Source organism: Astatotilapia calliptera, chromosome 9, assembly GCF_964374335.1.
Source record: "Astatotilapia calliptera chromosome 9, fAstCal68.1, whole genome shotgun sequence".
NCBI lineage: Eukaryota > Metazoa > Chordata > Actinopteri > Cichliformes > Cichlidae > Astatotilapia > Astatotilapia calliptera.
Window position 1 is genome coordinate 1,709,490 of NC_137430.1, and position 16,322 is coordinate 1,725,811.

General features: G+C 47.3%; 1 long non-coding RNA gene across 1 annotated transcript; it reads left to right on the forward strand.

The window, feature by feature from the left end:
• The first annotated feature begins 9,485 nt into the window (after window positions 1-9,485).
• LOC145430828 (uncharacterized) lies at window positions 9,486-9,885 on the forward strand. The gene is made up of 2 exons (XR_013911150.1): window positions 9,486-9,610; window positions 9,689-9,885. It is a non-coding gene; the product is annotated as an uncharacterized LOC145430828 (long non-coding RNA).
• The last annotated feature ends 6,437 nt before the right edge of the window (window positions 9,886-16,322 follow it).

A 16,322-nucleotide genomic window follows, 5' to 3' on the forward strand; every position in this document is an offset into this window, starting at 1 on the left:
ACAGATTGGACTGGGGAAAACAAAGGGGTGAAAGAAAGAGGGAAAGAAAAACAGCGGAGAAGAGGGACGGGGATAAAGGGCAAAAAACAAAAACCAACAAAATAAGCAGACAAAAAATACATATATCAATCACCTGGATCACCTGTTGAGAAAGAAAAAAGAGAAAACAAGCACAAGAAAAAAAAGAGCAGCATAATAAACAACATCACGATGATCTATGGCAAGCTGCGAGTGGCCCTGCCTGTGGTCCTGGCAGAAACACAGAGAAAATGCAAAAAATTAATTCATTAATTAATTTAAAAAAAATAAAAAATTCCTACAGCGTAGTGTAGACTGTGAATGCAACACTCCTAGTAGCCTAGCAATATTTAACCCACAATGCACCGTGATGTAAACATATTAAACAATCATCGTAATATATGATGCGACAACAGCATGTCTTTCTCACTCCAAAAGCGCAAAATTGACAATGAAAACTGTCGGTTTAACCCTGCCTGGACTGAGAAATACTTATTCATGTTACCGAGTTTAATAATCTTACAACCGGAGTTGTACTACAATGTTGAGGGTCCTGTACAGCCCAAGAGAGAGCTGCAGCATCTTCCCTTCGTGTTTGCTTCTTGGCGAAGAAGAAAAGGCCTTTCACAGATTCTGAAACAATGAAATTCAAATTCAAATTCAAATTTTATTTGTCACGTACACATTCATACACAGTACGATATGTAGTGAAATGCTTGGACAACTGCTCGTGACCTAAAGAGAACAAAAAAGGAAAGGCTATGAATAAGATAGGAAATAAATATGAAAAATTAAAAAGGGCAAATTTAACTAGGAAGGAATAAAATATAAATTAAGGTTAAAAATGAAATAACTGTACAACACAAATTAGAATGAAGGGTAAATTTAACTGGGAAGAATAAGATAAAGATAAATATATAAATTAAAGTTGAAAATAAAATAACTGTACAACAAAATACACAATACACAATATAGAACTATATAAGAATGTATGAAGAAATCTAAATATAAATAAATATATACACAATAACAGCAGCTGTACAAGTATTAACCGGAAATGAAGAATATAGTGACCAGTGTTGTGCAAAACCAAAGTCCAGAAAGTCCAGTGTGTGTGTAAGAACCATATGTGTGGGTCAGTACTGTGTGGTGGTGTGATTGAGAGACCGTATCGCCTGCGGGAAGAAGCTCCTCCTCAGTCTCTCTGTGTTGGTCTTCAGGGAGCGGAATCGTTTTCCTGACCTCAACAGAGAGAACAGTCTGTTGTTGGGATGGCTGAGGTCCTTCACGATCTTCCTGGCCTTGGTCCAGCACCGCCTGCTGTAGATTGAGTGCAGGTCAGGGAGCTCGGAGCGGATGGTGCGCTCAGCTGACCGCACAACCCTCTGTAGAGCTCGTCTGTCCTGCATGGTGCTGTTCCCGAACCAGGTTAAGATGTTTCCCGCCAGGATGCTCTCTATGGTGCACGAGTAAAAGTTCCTGAGCACCTTGGGGGGCAGTTGGAAGTCTCTCAAGCGTCTGAGGTGGTAGAGACGCTGTCGGGCCTTTTTCACCACGGTGTTGATGTGACAGGACCATGACAGGTCCTGCGTGATGTGAACTCCGAGGTATTTGAAGCTGTCCACTCTCTCCACTGGGCACTCGTTGATGACGGGGGTCTGGTAGTTCCTCTCCTGCTTAGTGCTGAAGTCCACTATCAGCTCCTTTGTCTTACTGACGTTTAGAAGGAGGTTGTTCCTCTGGCACCAGTTCTCCAGATTCCTAATCTCCTTCAGGTAGGCCGTCTCGTTGTTATCAGAGATCAGGCCCACCACAACGGTGTCGTCAGCAAACTTGATGATGGTGGTGGAGCTGGTAGTGGCCACACAGTCATATGTGTACAAAGAGTACTCCAGGGGGCTCAGAACACACCCCTGGGGGGCTCCAGTGCTGAGAGTGGTGGAGGCTGAGACATGTCCGCCCATCCTTACTGCCTGTGGTCTGCCAGTTAGGAAGTTGGAGATCCACTGACACATAGATGAGCTGAGTCCCAGATGCTCCAGCTTGGTGGTGAGTGTGGAGGGAATTATGGTGTTAAATGCAGAGCTGTAGTCTATGAAGAGCATTTTAACATAATTCCCCCTTCTAGTGTCCAAGTGAGTGAGTGATGTGTGGAGGAGATGAGAGATGGCATCGTCTGTGGAACGATTTGGACGGTAAGCGAACTGTAGTGGGTCCAGTGTGTCTGGTAGTGAAGAAATGATGAAGTCTCTGACCAGGCGTTCAAAGCACTTCATCACTACTGAGGTGAGGGCTACAGGGCGATAGTCATTGAGAGAAGCAGGGTGGGGTTTCTTCGGGACAGGAACAATGATGGACTCTTTGAAGCATGTGGGGATCACCGACTGAGATAAAGAGATGTTGAATATCTCAGTGAACACAGGAGCTAGCTGGTATGCGCAGTCTCTTAGGATACGACCTGGGATGCCGTCTGGTCCTGCTGCTTTCCTGGTGTTCACTCTCTTGAAGGCTCTCCTTACTTCATGCTCGGAGATGACGAGCACGTTTCCGGTGCTGGCAGTATCTTCCTGTCTGCAGCCGTTAGCGCCGCTAACACTAGCATTGTTGGAGACCTTAGCTGCAGCCTCGAAGCGAGCATAGAAAGTGTTCAGCTCATCTGCCAGAGTCACGGCCGCGTTCGTCATACCGGTTGTTGGTGCTTTATAGTCCGTTATTGTCCTTAGTCCCCGCCACAGGCTCCTAGAGTCACTCTGTTGGAGTTGTGACTCTAGTTTCCTCCCGTAGCGCTGCTTCGCCTCTTTCACCGCCCTCCGCACGTTATATGACGCGGCTTTGTACGGGTCCATGTCCCCCGTCATGAGTCCCGTGTTGTAGGCAGCGGTGCGGGATCTCAGAGCGTCGCTGATGGTTTTATCCACCCACGGCTTCTGGTTGGGAAACGTTGTGATAGTCTTTGTCTCCACGGTATCATCCGCTAGTTTCCCGATGAATCCCACAACCGCTTCCATAAACACGTTGACGTCATCGTCGGAGCTGTTTCTGAACATGCCCCAGTCTGCGTCATCGAGTGCGTCCTGTAACGCGGCCACCGATTGATCCGTCCAGCGCGCGACCTTCCTCTGAACTGGAACTTCCTGTTTCAGCCTTTGTTTGTATTTTGGCATGAGGAAGATGGCGGCGTGATCAGATTTGCCAAACGGGGGCGGGATTGTGCCTTGTAGCCGTCCTTGACCGTAGTGTAGCAGTGGTCCAGTGTCCTTTCACCCCTGGTGGGGCAGGTGATGTGTTGATAAAAGTTCGGCGCTGCGCGTTTGAGGTTGGCGCTATTAAAGTCCCCCGTCACAATAAGCGCAGCGTCCCGGTGTTGTGTCTGGTGCTGTGTGAGTGCCTCATGCAGCTCGCATAAGGCGGTGACCGTGTCCGCTTGTGGTGGAATATAAACGGCACTTACAATGACCGATGTAAATTCCCGAGGTAGATAAAAAGGACGACACATGATGGACAGTAGTTCCAGATTTGGTGTGCAGGAGCGTGTGAGAGGAACAACGTTCGCAAATACTGCATGCTGGCCGTGGTGGATGCAGTGAAAAGTGAGTGTGACATCTGCTATTAAAAACGTACCCCTGTAGGACAGTTCAAATATTCGTAGAGTTGAAGTTCTGGCGTCAGACGAGTTTGAAATGCTGTTAGATGACCTGAAGAAAACTGATGTAATGTCTATAGCAGGAGATCACAGACAGAACTGATAATGCACAGTTGTGCGTATATGTCCGTTTTTTGGATGGGAAATTGCTCGGTTTACTACCGTTAGAGGAACACACAGCTGGCGAAATGATGTTTGAGAAGATTTAAGCTCTTTTTGAGGAAAATGGTCTGGATATGAAGCGTGTCTGTATACTTGTGACCGATGGGGCTCCATCCATGGCAGGAAAAGTGAGTGGTCAGCGAAATATTTATTTTAATTTGAAAGGGAATTATCAAAATGTTTTTTGTTATTATTATTATTATTTCAAATGTGCAAAAAATAGTTTAGTTATAGCTCCCTTTTTTTTAAATGGACCTTTTGGTGTGCATTTGTGAGAGGTCACCACCAGATTTATAGGGGAAAAGGAATAAAAAAAAAAAATACTTGTTTTTCAGTACAGGTGTGTGGGTTTGAAATTGATCATGATCTGCTGCTTACTGGCTTCAAAAAAAATATCTGGCCCAGATAAATTCCTCGGTTTGAAAATCTGGCCCAACTAACTTCGTAGTTGAATAGGCATGATCTATGGGAATATAACAGTAAATACTAAATATTAAACATTATTGTTGACACGGCGAGTGAGATGAGCCGTGTGGATATAATAAAGGAGGATCCAATCGCAGGCAGTTGTGAAGGTGGTTTATTGAACACCAAAAATAAAAATGGACAAACGGCAAACGGAGAAAGAACTAAATTACACTGGGAACAACTAACTACTTGAACATGAACCAAAACACGAACCTGAACATGAAGGAAGATAGACGATGGTATATGATGGTGACAGCAGGGAGAACACACGAAAGGAACATGGTAGATACACAAACGGACCAGCAAGTACAATGACAGAAGACGAGACTTAAATAAACACAGAGAAACACAGGGAGATTACACAGAGGTGGTGGACACAGCTGGGAGTAATTAACGAGACGAGACAAGGGAGGTAAAACTGAACACACTCGCATGAGACGCAGACCTTCACAATAAAACAGGAAACCTGAACACACTACACAAAGACGCAGACTCGACACTGAGAGACAGACAGAATATAACACATGGAACCTGAACTAAACTAAATGTGAGACACAACCGAAGAACAAATCCTTAAACATGAATAAACAGAAACATAGAATTCTAATAACAATAATAATAATAGCACCCGAAAACACAACAATCATTCAAAAACAAACCAAAACATCAGAACTCAAACTACTGGGTTGAACCGACCCAGAACCGTGACAATTGTGCAGCACGTAAGATCGACAGCGCACAGTGTGCTTTGAGATAGGAGCCAAAAAGGGTGTAGTTTGTGTGTGTGAGCACCCGTGTGTACACCTGTGACCGTGAGCGCGCTTGTTTTTAAAAGGTTCCTTCATGTAATGATCTGCTAGAGGGTGTGGGGGGGCCACAGCCCCGTCCTCCAGGGCATGAAGCAGGTATGGAGGAGATCAAAACTCCAGACATCCAGAGGCCCCCAGAACACAAGAGACCAAGGAAGACCAACAGAGGGGCAGCCGCGCCACTGTCCCAGAAAGAGCTGAGGAGAGTCCCAGATGAGGGCTCACTCAGCAGCCGCAGAGCAGAAGCCAGGGGGAGTTGCAGTGACGTGCCCGTGAGCTCCGCCGGCAGCCAGCTGCGCCTGAGTGACCGAGCCCCAGGCTGAGGGGCCGGGGGCACCCCACCTCCGGAGTGGCTGGAGCCCCAGGCCGAGAGGCCCTGATAAGCGGCCGCCAAGGAGTGAGCTGGTGTGTACCTGGACGCCCATCCCCGGACACAAAGAACCACCAACACACCGATGTCTGAGGGCGTCCGCCACCGGCAGGGGAAGTGGTGGTGGGGGGAGATAGGCCTGCATATCTTCGAGGGCCTGAGATGTCCCCAGAGAGGTGGCGTCTGATACCCAACCTGACATATAGACACAGACATACAGGCACACACAGACACAAACATCCATTCCCACCCTCACGCTCTCATATGCACTTACTCCACACTCAACCAACGTGGAGACAGACATAAAGAGACGCTGTACACACGATCACACTCCCCAAGCGTACTCTACGAACCGGGTCTAGGTACCCTTGCCCCTGGAGGGGGGAACTGCACCCTGCCCCGACTCAGCAGCAGCAGGAAGGCCCCACGTTCCAGACCCCAATCGGACGGCCAACTCCTCCTCCTAGCCCCCCCCGCTCCAGCAGGCTGCAGAGAACGGGGGTGTGTGAAGACTCCAAACCTCCCTCCACCCGCTCATATGTAGTGTTGATGCATGTGTGTTCTAAGGTGCATTTAAAACCCAGGAGGGCTTGGAGCTACCTGCCAGAGAGCAGCAGGTAAGCGCATAGCCCCTCCTGCTAGCCCTCAATGTCTACGTGTATTTAAAATTGAGAGGTGGGCAACAACGCCAGGGGTGAGGTGTACACCCTGATGGTCTTTTGGAGACATACATATAGGACCTTGGCCTATATGTATGTGTTATGAGACTGTGAGTAATGTGAATGTCTAAGTTGTGGGATAAAATTGAGGCAGAGGCAGCCAGAAAAGGGGGGGGGATGCCTCCCCTGCACCCTGGTGACACACCTTTACCCCAAGGCCCTGTATGTGTGGGTGATTGTAGTGGAGCGGGAAGAGGGAGGCAGCTGGAGATGGGGAAGGAAGGAAGGGATGGTCAAGTGATCCCTGTTCTCTCCCTCTAACAAGTATATACACTCACACATCCATATATACAAAGGTAGCTGGATGAAAAAACACAAAAGAATAAATCAGTCAGAGATGTTCTAACACTTTGAGAGGATCCTGCTCTCATTAATCACACCTTATCAGTCACAATCTGAATGTAGAGGGACAGAAAATGGAGTAAGATGGAGGCGGAGTGCTCCTCTGTGTTCACTGTGTGACTCAGAGGTTCAGCACTGTCCCTGACCTCCTGCCACCTAACTGAATTGAATAAAAAATCAGCAGCAACCCAAGGGCACAGTGTTAAATAATACCCAGGCACACGGAGTACATTAAGATGTAGTATAAATAAGGAAAAGTAGAGCATCGGATGGCCTCCATGTTGCCACCTCATTAACCCTGTCAGAGAAAGAGAAAAACAAGTCTAAAGGGATATGTCAAAGAAAAAATGAAAGCCCACATGAGGTGGTGGCTGGAGGCAACTGAGGAAAAAAACTTGGGATGCAGGTCACATTTCAAAGGTTTTTAAAGCAGGGATTATAAAGTAACAGTTGAATATGGGCATCCATTACCTTTGTGCTGAGATTAAGAGCCAAGATGACACTGGGTTCCTAATGCTTTCCCCGGGATGATGTCCAGCTGCTGAATGCATACTAGTAGCAAACACACTCAGCAAAGCTGAGAAGAAAGGTGTTTTTCATTAATCAGATTAGTTATTGAGAAACACAAGCATCAGCTTAGACCCCATTGTAGTCAACAGTCATATAACTAGGTCACAATATATGCTACTGATTAATGAAGAAGCGAGTTTTTTTGTTCAGCAGAAAAAAAACAACTTCAATTGCAAATGCAAGCATTCGTTTGAGAGCTTCCTTTTTTAACCCCATCAAAATACAGTGACGATCACTGAAACCAAGAGTGAGATGATTGGCAATAAGATGAATGAGACTTCTGATTTCTTTGAACTCTTCTCTTTCCATGGTCCAGTCCAGCATACGTGTTAAATGACTAAAACAAAACAAACAAGAATTGGATGCATAAGTTTGAATTCATACATTGCTTTAATACGTGGTAGCCTACTAAAGGTTCTCCAATGTCTTTTAACTTGAGAAGGCCAAGGACAATTCATTTTTATTGGTGATCTTGATCGGCATTAACTAGTAGTTTCTCTTTGCTATTGTGAAAAGGATATGCTTGACGGCACTTGTTGGTTTGACCAATACTCAGAAATATAGGAAAGTCCAAAAACTGAGTAAAAGAAGGACTAAACAGGACCTTGAAATCAATTATAGCATGTGGTTGAACCAAATATTGGTGGGTGAATCTATACATGTGTATTGTGGGGATGAACAAAAGTATTTTACCAGCATAATATAATCTGCAGTATGATCATTGCTTTAACAATGTAACAGATAGCTTTAAGATGGCCTTAAGATGTTTATGCATACTGTTATCATCAGTGTTGGGAAGGTTACTTTTAAAATGTATTCCATTACAGAATACAGAATACATGCCCCAAAATGTATTCTGTAACGTATTCCGTTACGTTACTCAATGACAGTAACGTATTCTGAATACTTTGGATTACTTAATATATTATCATGCTTTTTACAACAACGTGAATGTACTATTGCTGTGTGATTTATTACTATTACTGAAGGTCCGCGACTCCGAACTGTAGTAAAGGGACCTCTGGCTAATACGGCGGGGTCCCTGTCGGCTCATAGCCGAAAAATAGCTTTACTTTGTTGTGTGGGTCAATTTTTCTTGCGAGAGACAGAGAGAGGCGTTGAAAGGCTGCTCCAACGGAACTTATTGTTTTCGGAGGAAAACACGAACACGGTGTACAGTCGAGTCTTAATAGCTTACTTACAACTGGGCTCGTCAGGCACTCTTCTTGGCTGAAGTGGTTATTATTATATTTACATGCTTCCAGCTCCCGTTTTTCCTCGACGACAGCTCGTACCTTTCCACTCGCCTTTTTCTCCCTCCTCGCGCTCACAGACCCATAACGTGTATGGCAGTCCATTCTCCCTGCAACACGGACTACACTGCCCATGATGCTACATTCTTTAGAGCTATGCTTGTAGCATTCTGCCTGTTAGCTTAGCACAACAACAACAACGAAAAGGCGCTCTCTCACCCAGGAAACACACAGTCGCAGAAAGAGAGAGAGAGCGAGCTGTAACCATGGCAACTGTAACGCTGCCGCCTGGAACTACAGAACGTAGCTGTCAAACAAAATCCAAACAGTCCTGACCCGCGACAATATGAAACAGGAAAGTACCGCAGTGTAATCCATTTATTTCAACAAAGTAACTGTATTCTGAATACCACCTTTTTAAACGGTAACTGTAACGGAATACAGTTACTCATATTTTGTATTCTAAATACGTAACGGCGGTACATGTATTCCGTTACTCCCCAACACTGGTTATCATATTAACTTTGTATTCCAGATGCAGTTATAACTATTTTATACATATTGCATATCTGTGCTTATTTTGAGTTGATGTTCGGTTCGTTAAGGGTCTTAAGCTTCACTGGCGTGACTGTCCAGGTGATACATGTTGATGGAAACTAGAACATAGAAGGAACAAAACACTTATATCAGGTCATTTTTATTATCTTTTATATGTTCATATTCTTGTATTGAGTTTTAAGTAGTATCAGTTGGTTAAAACATTTATTCAATTTACATTACATCTATAGTTTTAGTAAAAGGTTGGCAGTGGCCTCTGTTTGACTGTGAGCGTTAGTAGGTGAGAGGTGACACAGAGTGCCACGTAAGGTCGTGACATATCACGTTGTCTTGTAATTGTGGGCTTGCAGAAGTGCTCGCTCACTGCAAAATCATTGTCTGGAGAAGCGGGTTGACAGGAAACATCTGTCATGGCCTGGGTCTAGGGACCCAGGGCTCAGGCATTTTCAGTGTATGTTTATGTTTATGTTTTCCGTGTGTTGTATTGGTTTGCTCTCCGTCTCTCCATGTGTCTGTGTGAGCTTCCGGAGGTGTGGGTTCGCTGAGGAGACTGCGAACCCGGAAGTGGTCTACTCAAGAGACAGCCGCACCTGCCGCTCGTCATCCTCTGCCAGCTGCAGCAGATTACGCTCGTCTAGGAACGGCATTTAGGACTGCAGCTGAGCTGAGGCCGACGCTGGATCCTTGAGTCAGAACTCGTCAGTACTGCCGTGAGCTTTTACGTAACCTCCGAGGAAACAGATCCCCTGCTAACCCTCTGCCTTTTGTGTTACCAGGAATCGGGAGCGGAGTACGCCTCTAAAGTCACGGTGTGGGAATTGGAGTTTTTTGGAGTCGCCACCTTTCACTTCTCACGGACATCTGCACTGTGTGGGATTCAGGGAGAATCACCACGGGACCACAGTGCTGGGATTTTGTATATAGTTGTGTGTTTTTCACCTCCTGTAAATAAATCCACTGTCCTTCACTTAGAGTCTCGCGTTTGGGCCCTGCTTTCACTGTCACTCCACGGTCTGCCATCGCAGCCCGTGACAGAAGGATCCAGCCACTATGGACCCAGCAGACTCACCGCGGAAGCGCAGCTCCCGTTTTGACGGGACCCGACTAGTGCTTGGAGGGCCTCCGTGCTGCCGTTCCTCGCTGGCAGCCTACCCTTCGGCCCACTCGTCTGCTTCCTCTCCGCGGACGCCTCGGTCTCGCAGAGAACGCCCTAGCCGGTCCCGGGAGGATTACTATGAGCCAGACAGCAATCAGCTTATGCCCGCTCAGGCATTCTATAAGATGCTAGGGATTATTCTCATGCCACCCGACACACCCAGCGCTCCCACATCACTGCAGGAGCAGCCACATCAAAATCCGCCCTCGTCACGTTCCGCCAGCTTCATGAACACTACAGCTCGTGTTTCTCCGGTTTGGGAAAATAGAAGTTTTCGTTTTAAGAGCGATTATTCTCCCATAGGTTCAGAAGATTGTGCGCCTGACGTTCTTTCAAATCCAGGAATCAAGACTGTTTCGTCTAGAACTCTTTATTCTGGGGCTATGTTTGTTCAGTCAGCTGATCAGCAGCCACCTTCAGTTCGGTTAGCTGATCAGCAGCCATCTTCAGTTCAGTTGGCCGATCAGCGGCCACCTTCAGCTCAGTTTACCGCGCCACGTATGGACCCAGCGGTCTCTGAGGAGAGGCTCAGGGGGGAGGTTATGGACAAGGTTTACTGCATGTGTGAGTTGTGGTGGGAGAAGCCCGCGGAGGGGTTGCGTCGCGCTGTGGAGAGGCGGCTGCAGGGGATGCTGTTTGAATTCCCCTGGTTGGTGGACTCCCTTAATTCAGTAGTCCTGGACTTCCTGCTTTCCACCCTCCACCTCCACTCTCCTCCTCAGGCTGCTCACCGGCCCGGACAGCTGGTGGATTCACAGCCTGAGACGCCGGCCCCGACGTCTACATGGAAACGACGTTCGCGCCGCCGGCGTTCCTCACCGCAGCCGCCCTCCCGGACATCTCAAGAACCGGCTGTGGTGAGTAATAAGGACACTTTTTCATTTCTCACCCCATCTGCTTTTTTGTTTTCAGTGGATGGTGACACCGCTGACGCTGCTGCAAGCCGGCCTACAGTACGACTAGCTTCACCGGCTTCACCGTCTGCGGATGTAGCGCCGTCATCTCATCCGCATGTAGTCACCCCTCAGCCATCTTCTTCACCGGCTCTACCTTCACCTTCCCCGCCTGCGTACACCGCATCACCATCTTCGCCTCCGGATCATCCATCTGTGGCTGAAGCGCGGCCGGAGGTGCCCGCACGGCCGGCTGTGGAGCCCTGCGAGCCGGAGCAGGAGCCCAGCGAGCGGGAGGAGCTCGCTCTGCCCGAGCCGGAGCTCATCGAGCGGGAGCCGGAGCTCATCGAGCGGGAGCCAGAGCCCAGCGAGCGGGAGGAGCTCGCTCTGCCCGAGCCGGAGCTCATCGAGCGGGAGCTGGAGCTCATCGAGCGGGAGCCGGAGCTCATTGAGCGGGAGCCGGAGCCGGAGCTCGCTCTGCCCGAGCCGGAGCTCAGCGAGCGGCAGGAGCTCAGCATGCCCGAGCGGGAGCTCAGCGAGCCGGAGGAGCCCGCGTCGCCAGCTGTGGAGCCCAGCGAGCCGGAGGAGCTCAGCAAGCCCGAGCAGGAGCTCAGCGAGCGGGAGGAGCCCGCGTCACCAGCTGTAGAGCTCAGCGAGCTAATGCCGGAGGAGGACAGTGAGCTGGAGCAGCTCAGCATGCCGGAGGAGCACAGTGAGCCGGAGCAGCTCAGCGAGCCACCCACTGAGGACCCCGCACCGCTGCTGGCGAACCTCAACGAGCCGGAGGGACCGGCATTGCCAGCAGAGGAGCTCAGCGAGCCTGGTGAGCCCGCGCTGCCACCAGAGGAGCTCGGAGGTCCGGAGGGATCCGCTGAGCCAGAGCTGGAGGTCGGCGTGCCGGAGGGGCCGCCACGTCCCGCAGCCCGGCCGCCACGTCCCGCAGCCCGGCCGCCACGTCCAGCAGACCGGCCGCCACGTCCAGCAGACCGGCCGGTACATCGGGAATCGTGGGTGGTGCTGAGGCGGGGGCAGCAACGCCGTCGCCACTGGACCCGTGGCCGCCCGCCGGAGCTGCAACGCCGTCGCCACCGGAACCGTGGCAGGCCGCCTGAAGCATTCTGCTTCCATCACGGGGGTGGAGGTAGGCCGCCAGAACTGTTTTCCCCACCACTGCCTGAACCGTAGCGGGTTTTGCCTGTTTTGCGGCCCGCTGGGTAGGCCGCAGGAACTGTTGCTGCCGCCATGGCAGTGGTTGGACTTTTGAACTGGGGTTTTCGTCAGTACTGCCGTGAGCTTTTACGTAACCTCCGAACAGATCCCCTGCTAACCCTCTGCCTTTTGTGTTACCAGGAATCGGGAGCGGAGTACGCCTCTAAAGTCACGGTGTGGGAATTGGAGTTTTTTGGAGTCGCCACCTTTCACTTCTCACGGACATCTGCACTGTGTGGGATTCTCCCTGAATCCCACACAGTGCTGGGATTTTGTATATAGTTGTGTGTTTTTCACCTCCTGTAAATAAATCCACTGTCCTTCACTTAGAGTCTCGCGTTTGGGCCCTGCTTTCACTGTCACTCCACGGTCTGCCATCGCAGCCCGTGACAACATCTGCCATGAAGATAGACAATGTTCCTTTTCAAACTGTGTTAAAAGTCATTGTGGTTTTGAATTGACGTATGCATATATTGTATCTGATGACGCATGAAGGGGCGTCATTAAATTTAAGCCCTGATGGTATAAAATATCTGTTTATGCTTTGATTAAGTCGGAGATCAGCGTCGTCTGCGAACGGAGCTGGTCTTCCCACGCGTGTTTTTCATTAAAATCAATTGTTTGACCAAGCTCTTGGACCATGGTTGTTTGTACTCTCCTTCCTCAATATTTGAACCTTAACAGTATACATTTGTATATATTTGAAACTGTACATGTACTTTACTTTGAAATAAATTCAAACTTGTTGTTACGGCCCCGGCCATAATCTGAATCCTGTTGGCTGTTTTTTTGTTCTGTGTTCTGTATCTTTAAGAGTCTGCAGGTCCTTTCTGATTGGAGAGCTGGCGACTGGTTGGTCTCCTGATTAAGTGGCTGTCTTGAAAAACCCTCTAGAGCAGTTGTCTCTCTGGCAGCAACTAACAGCAGCAGCAGACCCGTTGTTGGCCACCAAACCCTCAGGGACATTTGTGCGTGTGTTTTCCCGAGGATTGTTGAGCTTTGTAAACAGATTACTTTTTATGTGTAAATAGGTGCTGAAGCTGACGGGGTGAAATGCCTTATTATTTTCTGCACTTTCTCTTGTTTATTGAGTTAGGGAGTTAAGGGTAGCACCTGTCTTTTGTTTGTTTTTTGTTTTCAGGGTTTAGATAGCACCTCCCTTTTCGAATAAGCTTGTTTTGTTTGTTAGTTTGGCCTTTGTTCACCCCGGAGCTGAGCTTTCAGTTTAGACAAGATAAAACCACCTTTCACCTGTAAACCAGGGTATGGTTTTGGGGACTAGGGTGGGGTCACTTTCCTTTAAACCTGATGGGTCTGTCTAGCACAACACTACAACAGCAAAAAGAATTGGACACCAAGCAGAGCTCTTTGTCTGATCTCGTGCACGAGGGAGAGAACTGTGACGAGCACCGTTCCTTCCGCTCGAACCCCAGTCGCTCTCAGCCAGCTTCCCCCTAACACTGCTCTTTATTGTGGTTACATGATTATGCATAAGTTCATTAACATATGACGTCTTACACAGGCATACATGTGAACAAAGAGTACCTTGTCTGTGTGTACGTATAGGCATGCGTGTGTGTGTGTGTGTGTGTGTCAAGATGTGACCCTGTGAACGACTCCCCAAAGCTGGTGCTAGGAGCCCAGCGGTCCACCTAAACAAAGGGCTCTTATACTTAAGCAGATACAGAGTAGGAGTCCTCCTGTACCATAAATCAGTAAGAGAAGGTACGACCTCTCTCATGACCCTAGGATGTGTGTGTATGCCAGAACACTCTGGAAGGCACACAGAGTCTTTGCAGACTGCTAAGGATCAGACCTCTATCATTATGCAATCGATTATTAAACTCTGAGGATATATGAGTATATATTTCCAAGCATAAATGACAATCCACAATATAAACCTTACAAAACCCTTATTTTGCATTCCGGTACCCCTAGATCAGGATGTAACACTTGTGTTTTTTTGGAATTTTGTTGGGCAGTTACCAGCTATTATATCAGTAAAGTTTAACTGTGATAACTGTGGTATGTACTTCATTTTGAAAACTGTTACAAGTTGTCATGTCTCTGTCTCTACTAGCTAAATAGAATTATCCATCATCCAACATCTCCTGGCTGAAAATTGGTTGGTGATCTCTCCCTACAAAGCTGCCATAGAAGTAATAATAATGTATAACTTATTGAGCGCCGTGGGGAAATTCCTCTCTGCATTTAACCCATTCACCCAGTGAAGCAGTGGGCAGCCATTGGGCACCCGGGGAGCAGTGTATAGGGATGGTACCTTGCTCAGGGGTACCTCAGGGTAGCCGTTCAGTGGCTTCAAACCCCAGACCTTCTGATCAGAGGGGCCACCACTCTACCTACTGAGCTATCCCTGCCCTCAGTATATGCCTTCCGGCATATGTTCCATACTTAACAATGTAGGTAGCGCACTTCATGCAAGTGTTCTGAGTACTGTGAGTACACTTATGCACTGCACTAAAAATAGCAAGAATAAATATGGCTGTATATCATTTAGGACACTCTGTAATCTGTAGCAATAATGCACATTTTACAGTTTACAAAGTAAAAGCGTGTCAAAAAGCAAATCCATCCCCACAGGCTTCCAAGGTAAAATATTTAATATCACAATGAAAATGTCATATTTACAGGCCTGCTCAATAACAAACACACACACACACACACACACACACACACACACACACACACACACACACACACACACACACACACACACACACACACACACACACACACACACTTGTTTGTTTTTGTTTTTTAATGATTCGCCAATATGGATTCTCTCAGGCTAAAAATTAGTGAGTATCAGTATCAGTTAATATATTATTAAATTATTTGTGAACTAAGCCTTCAAGCATTAGCTGATAACTCCCCCCCCCCCCCCCCGTAGTCTAAATCTGGATGATGACACATGTACCATCTCTGCTCCTTCTTTTATCTATTCTTTAAATCTGACATCAATATATTTTTCCTTCCTTTCAAGATGCAGCAGCCAGATCAATGAAAAGACTCTTAGCCGAGCCACACTTTGAACTTGTGCTATCGAAAGAGAACTTTGAGGTCCTACTAAAAGTGCAAGACATTTTTCTCTATTGTTGGTCTCTGTATACGAATCCTTTGAATTGTTGTGTGTGTGCGTGTGTGTGTGTGTGTGTCTGTGTGTGTGTGTGTCTGTGTGTGTGTGTGTGTGTGTGTGTGTGTGTGTGTGTCTGTATGTGACAGAGATGGAGCGAGTAGGTATTTACATTTTTGGTAGACATCCATGATATGTAAATCCAAAATGAAACTGACATGTTATACTAAGGAAAAGGCAGTATTTGACCATCAGTCAGGTCATGAATATAAAGAACAAACAAACAAAAAACGTTTTATCTCGGTCAACCTAACCACTAAGTGGGTGCTAGACATATGACTACACTCAGTAGATATATTTGCTAGATCTTTCCTGCTTTTCCCCTACATTTCTGTGTATCTTGGCAAAAAATAAATCAGTAACTTTAAAAACAGCTCACTACAGGCGAACATTTACTGCCATTCATTTGTAGTTAGTGTAGCCTGTTAGTTTGGTGTTTACCTCAGCTGGTGTCCACGTCTATTCACTCTGTCCTTAACAGAATTTGTTTCCCTTGCATCTTGAGCGCACACTGGGCAGGGAGAGCGTATCAAGTTGACTCCACCTCAATTCCAACCAAATAGACCTGGAAGTAGTGATGTTTTACTTTTCTGAAAACATGAAAGATGAGTGTTGTTACATTACCATTCAGTTTTGGGGTTACAATAGAAAAAGATAGATTTATTGTGGTATCGGGTAGTGGTATCAGTTTTGATTATTTCAACAAACAGAGGACATTTTGCCAAATAAGAGGATAATTGGAGATTAAGTATTGGAATCTCAGGAGCAGGACCACGCCTCCAAACACACTCCTTCCGGTTCTCATCTATATAGGTTCCCCCAGTTCTACAAGCTGTTCATTCTTCTTTATGTGCCCCACCCACCCTCCCCTTTTCAGTTCTTTAACCTCTTCATTTTTATTTAGCACATGAGGATCTGCCAGGCCCAGGAGCCATCACCAGTCCACTTCGAGGTCTTCCCCAAACTGCAGCTCAATTCATGTCCAAGCCATTCGTCTT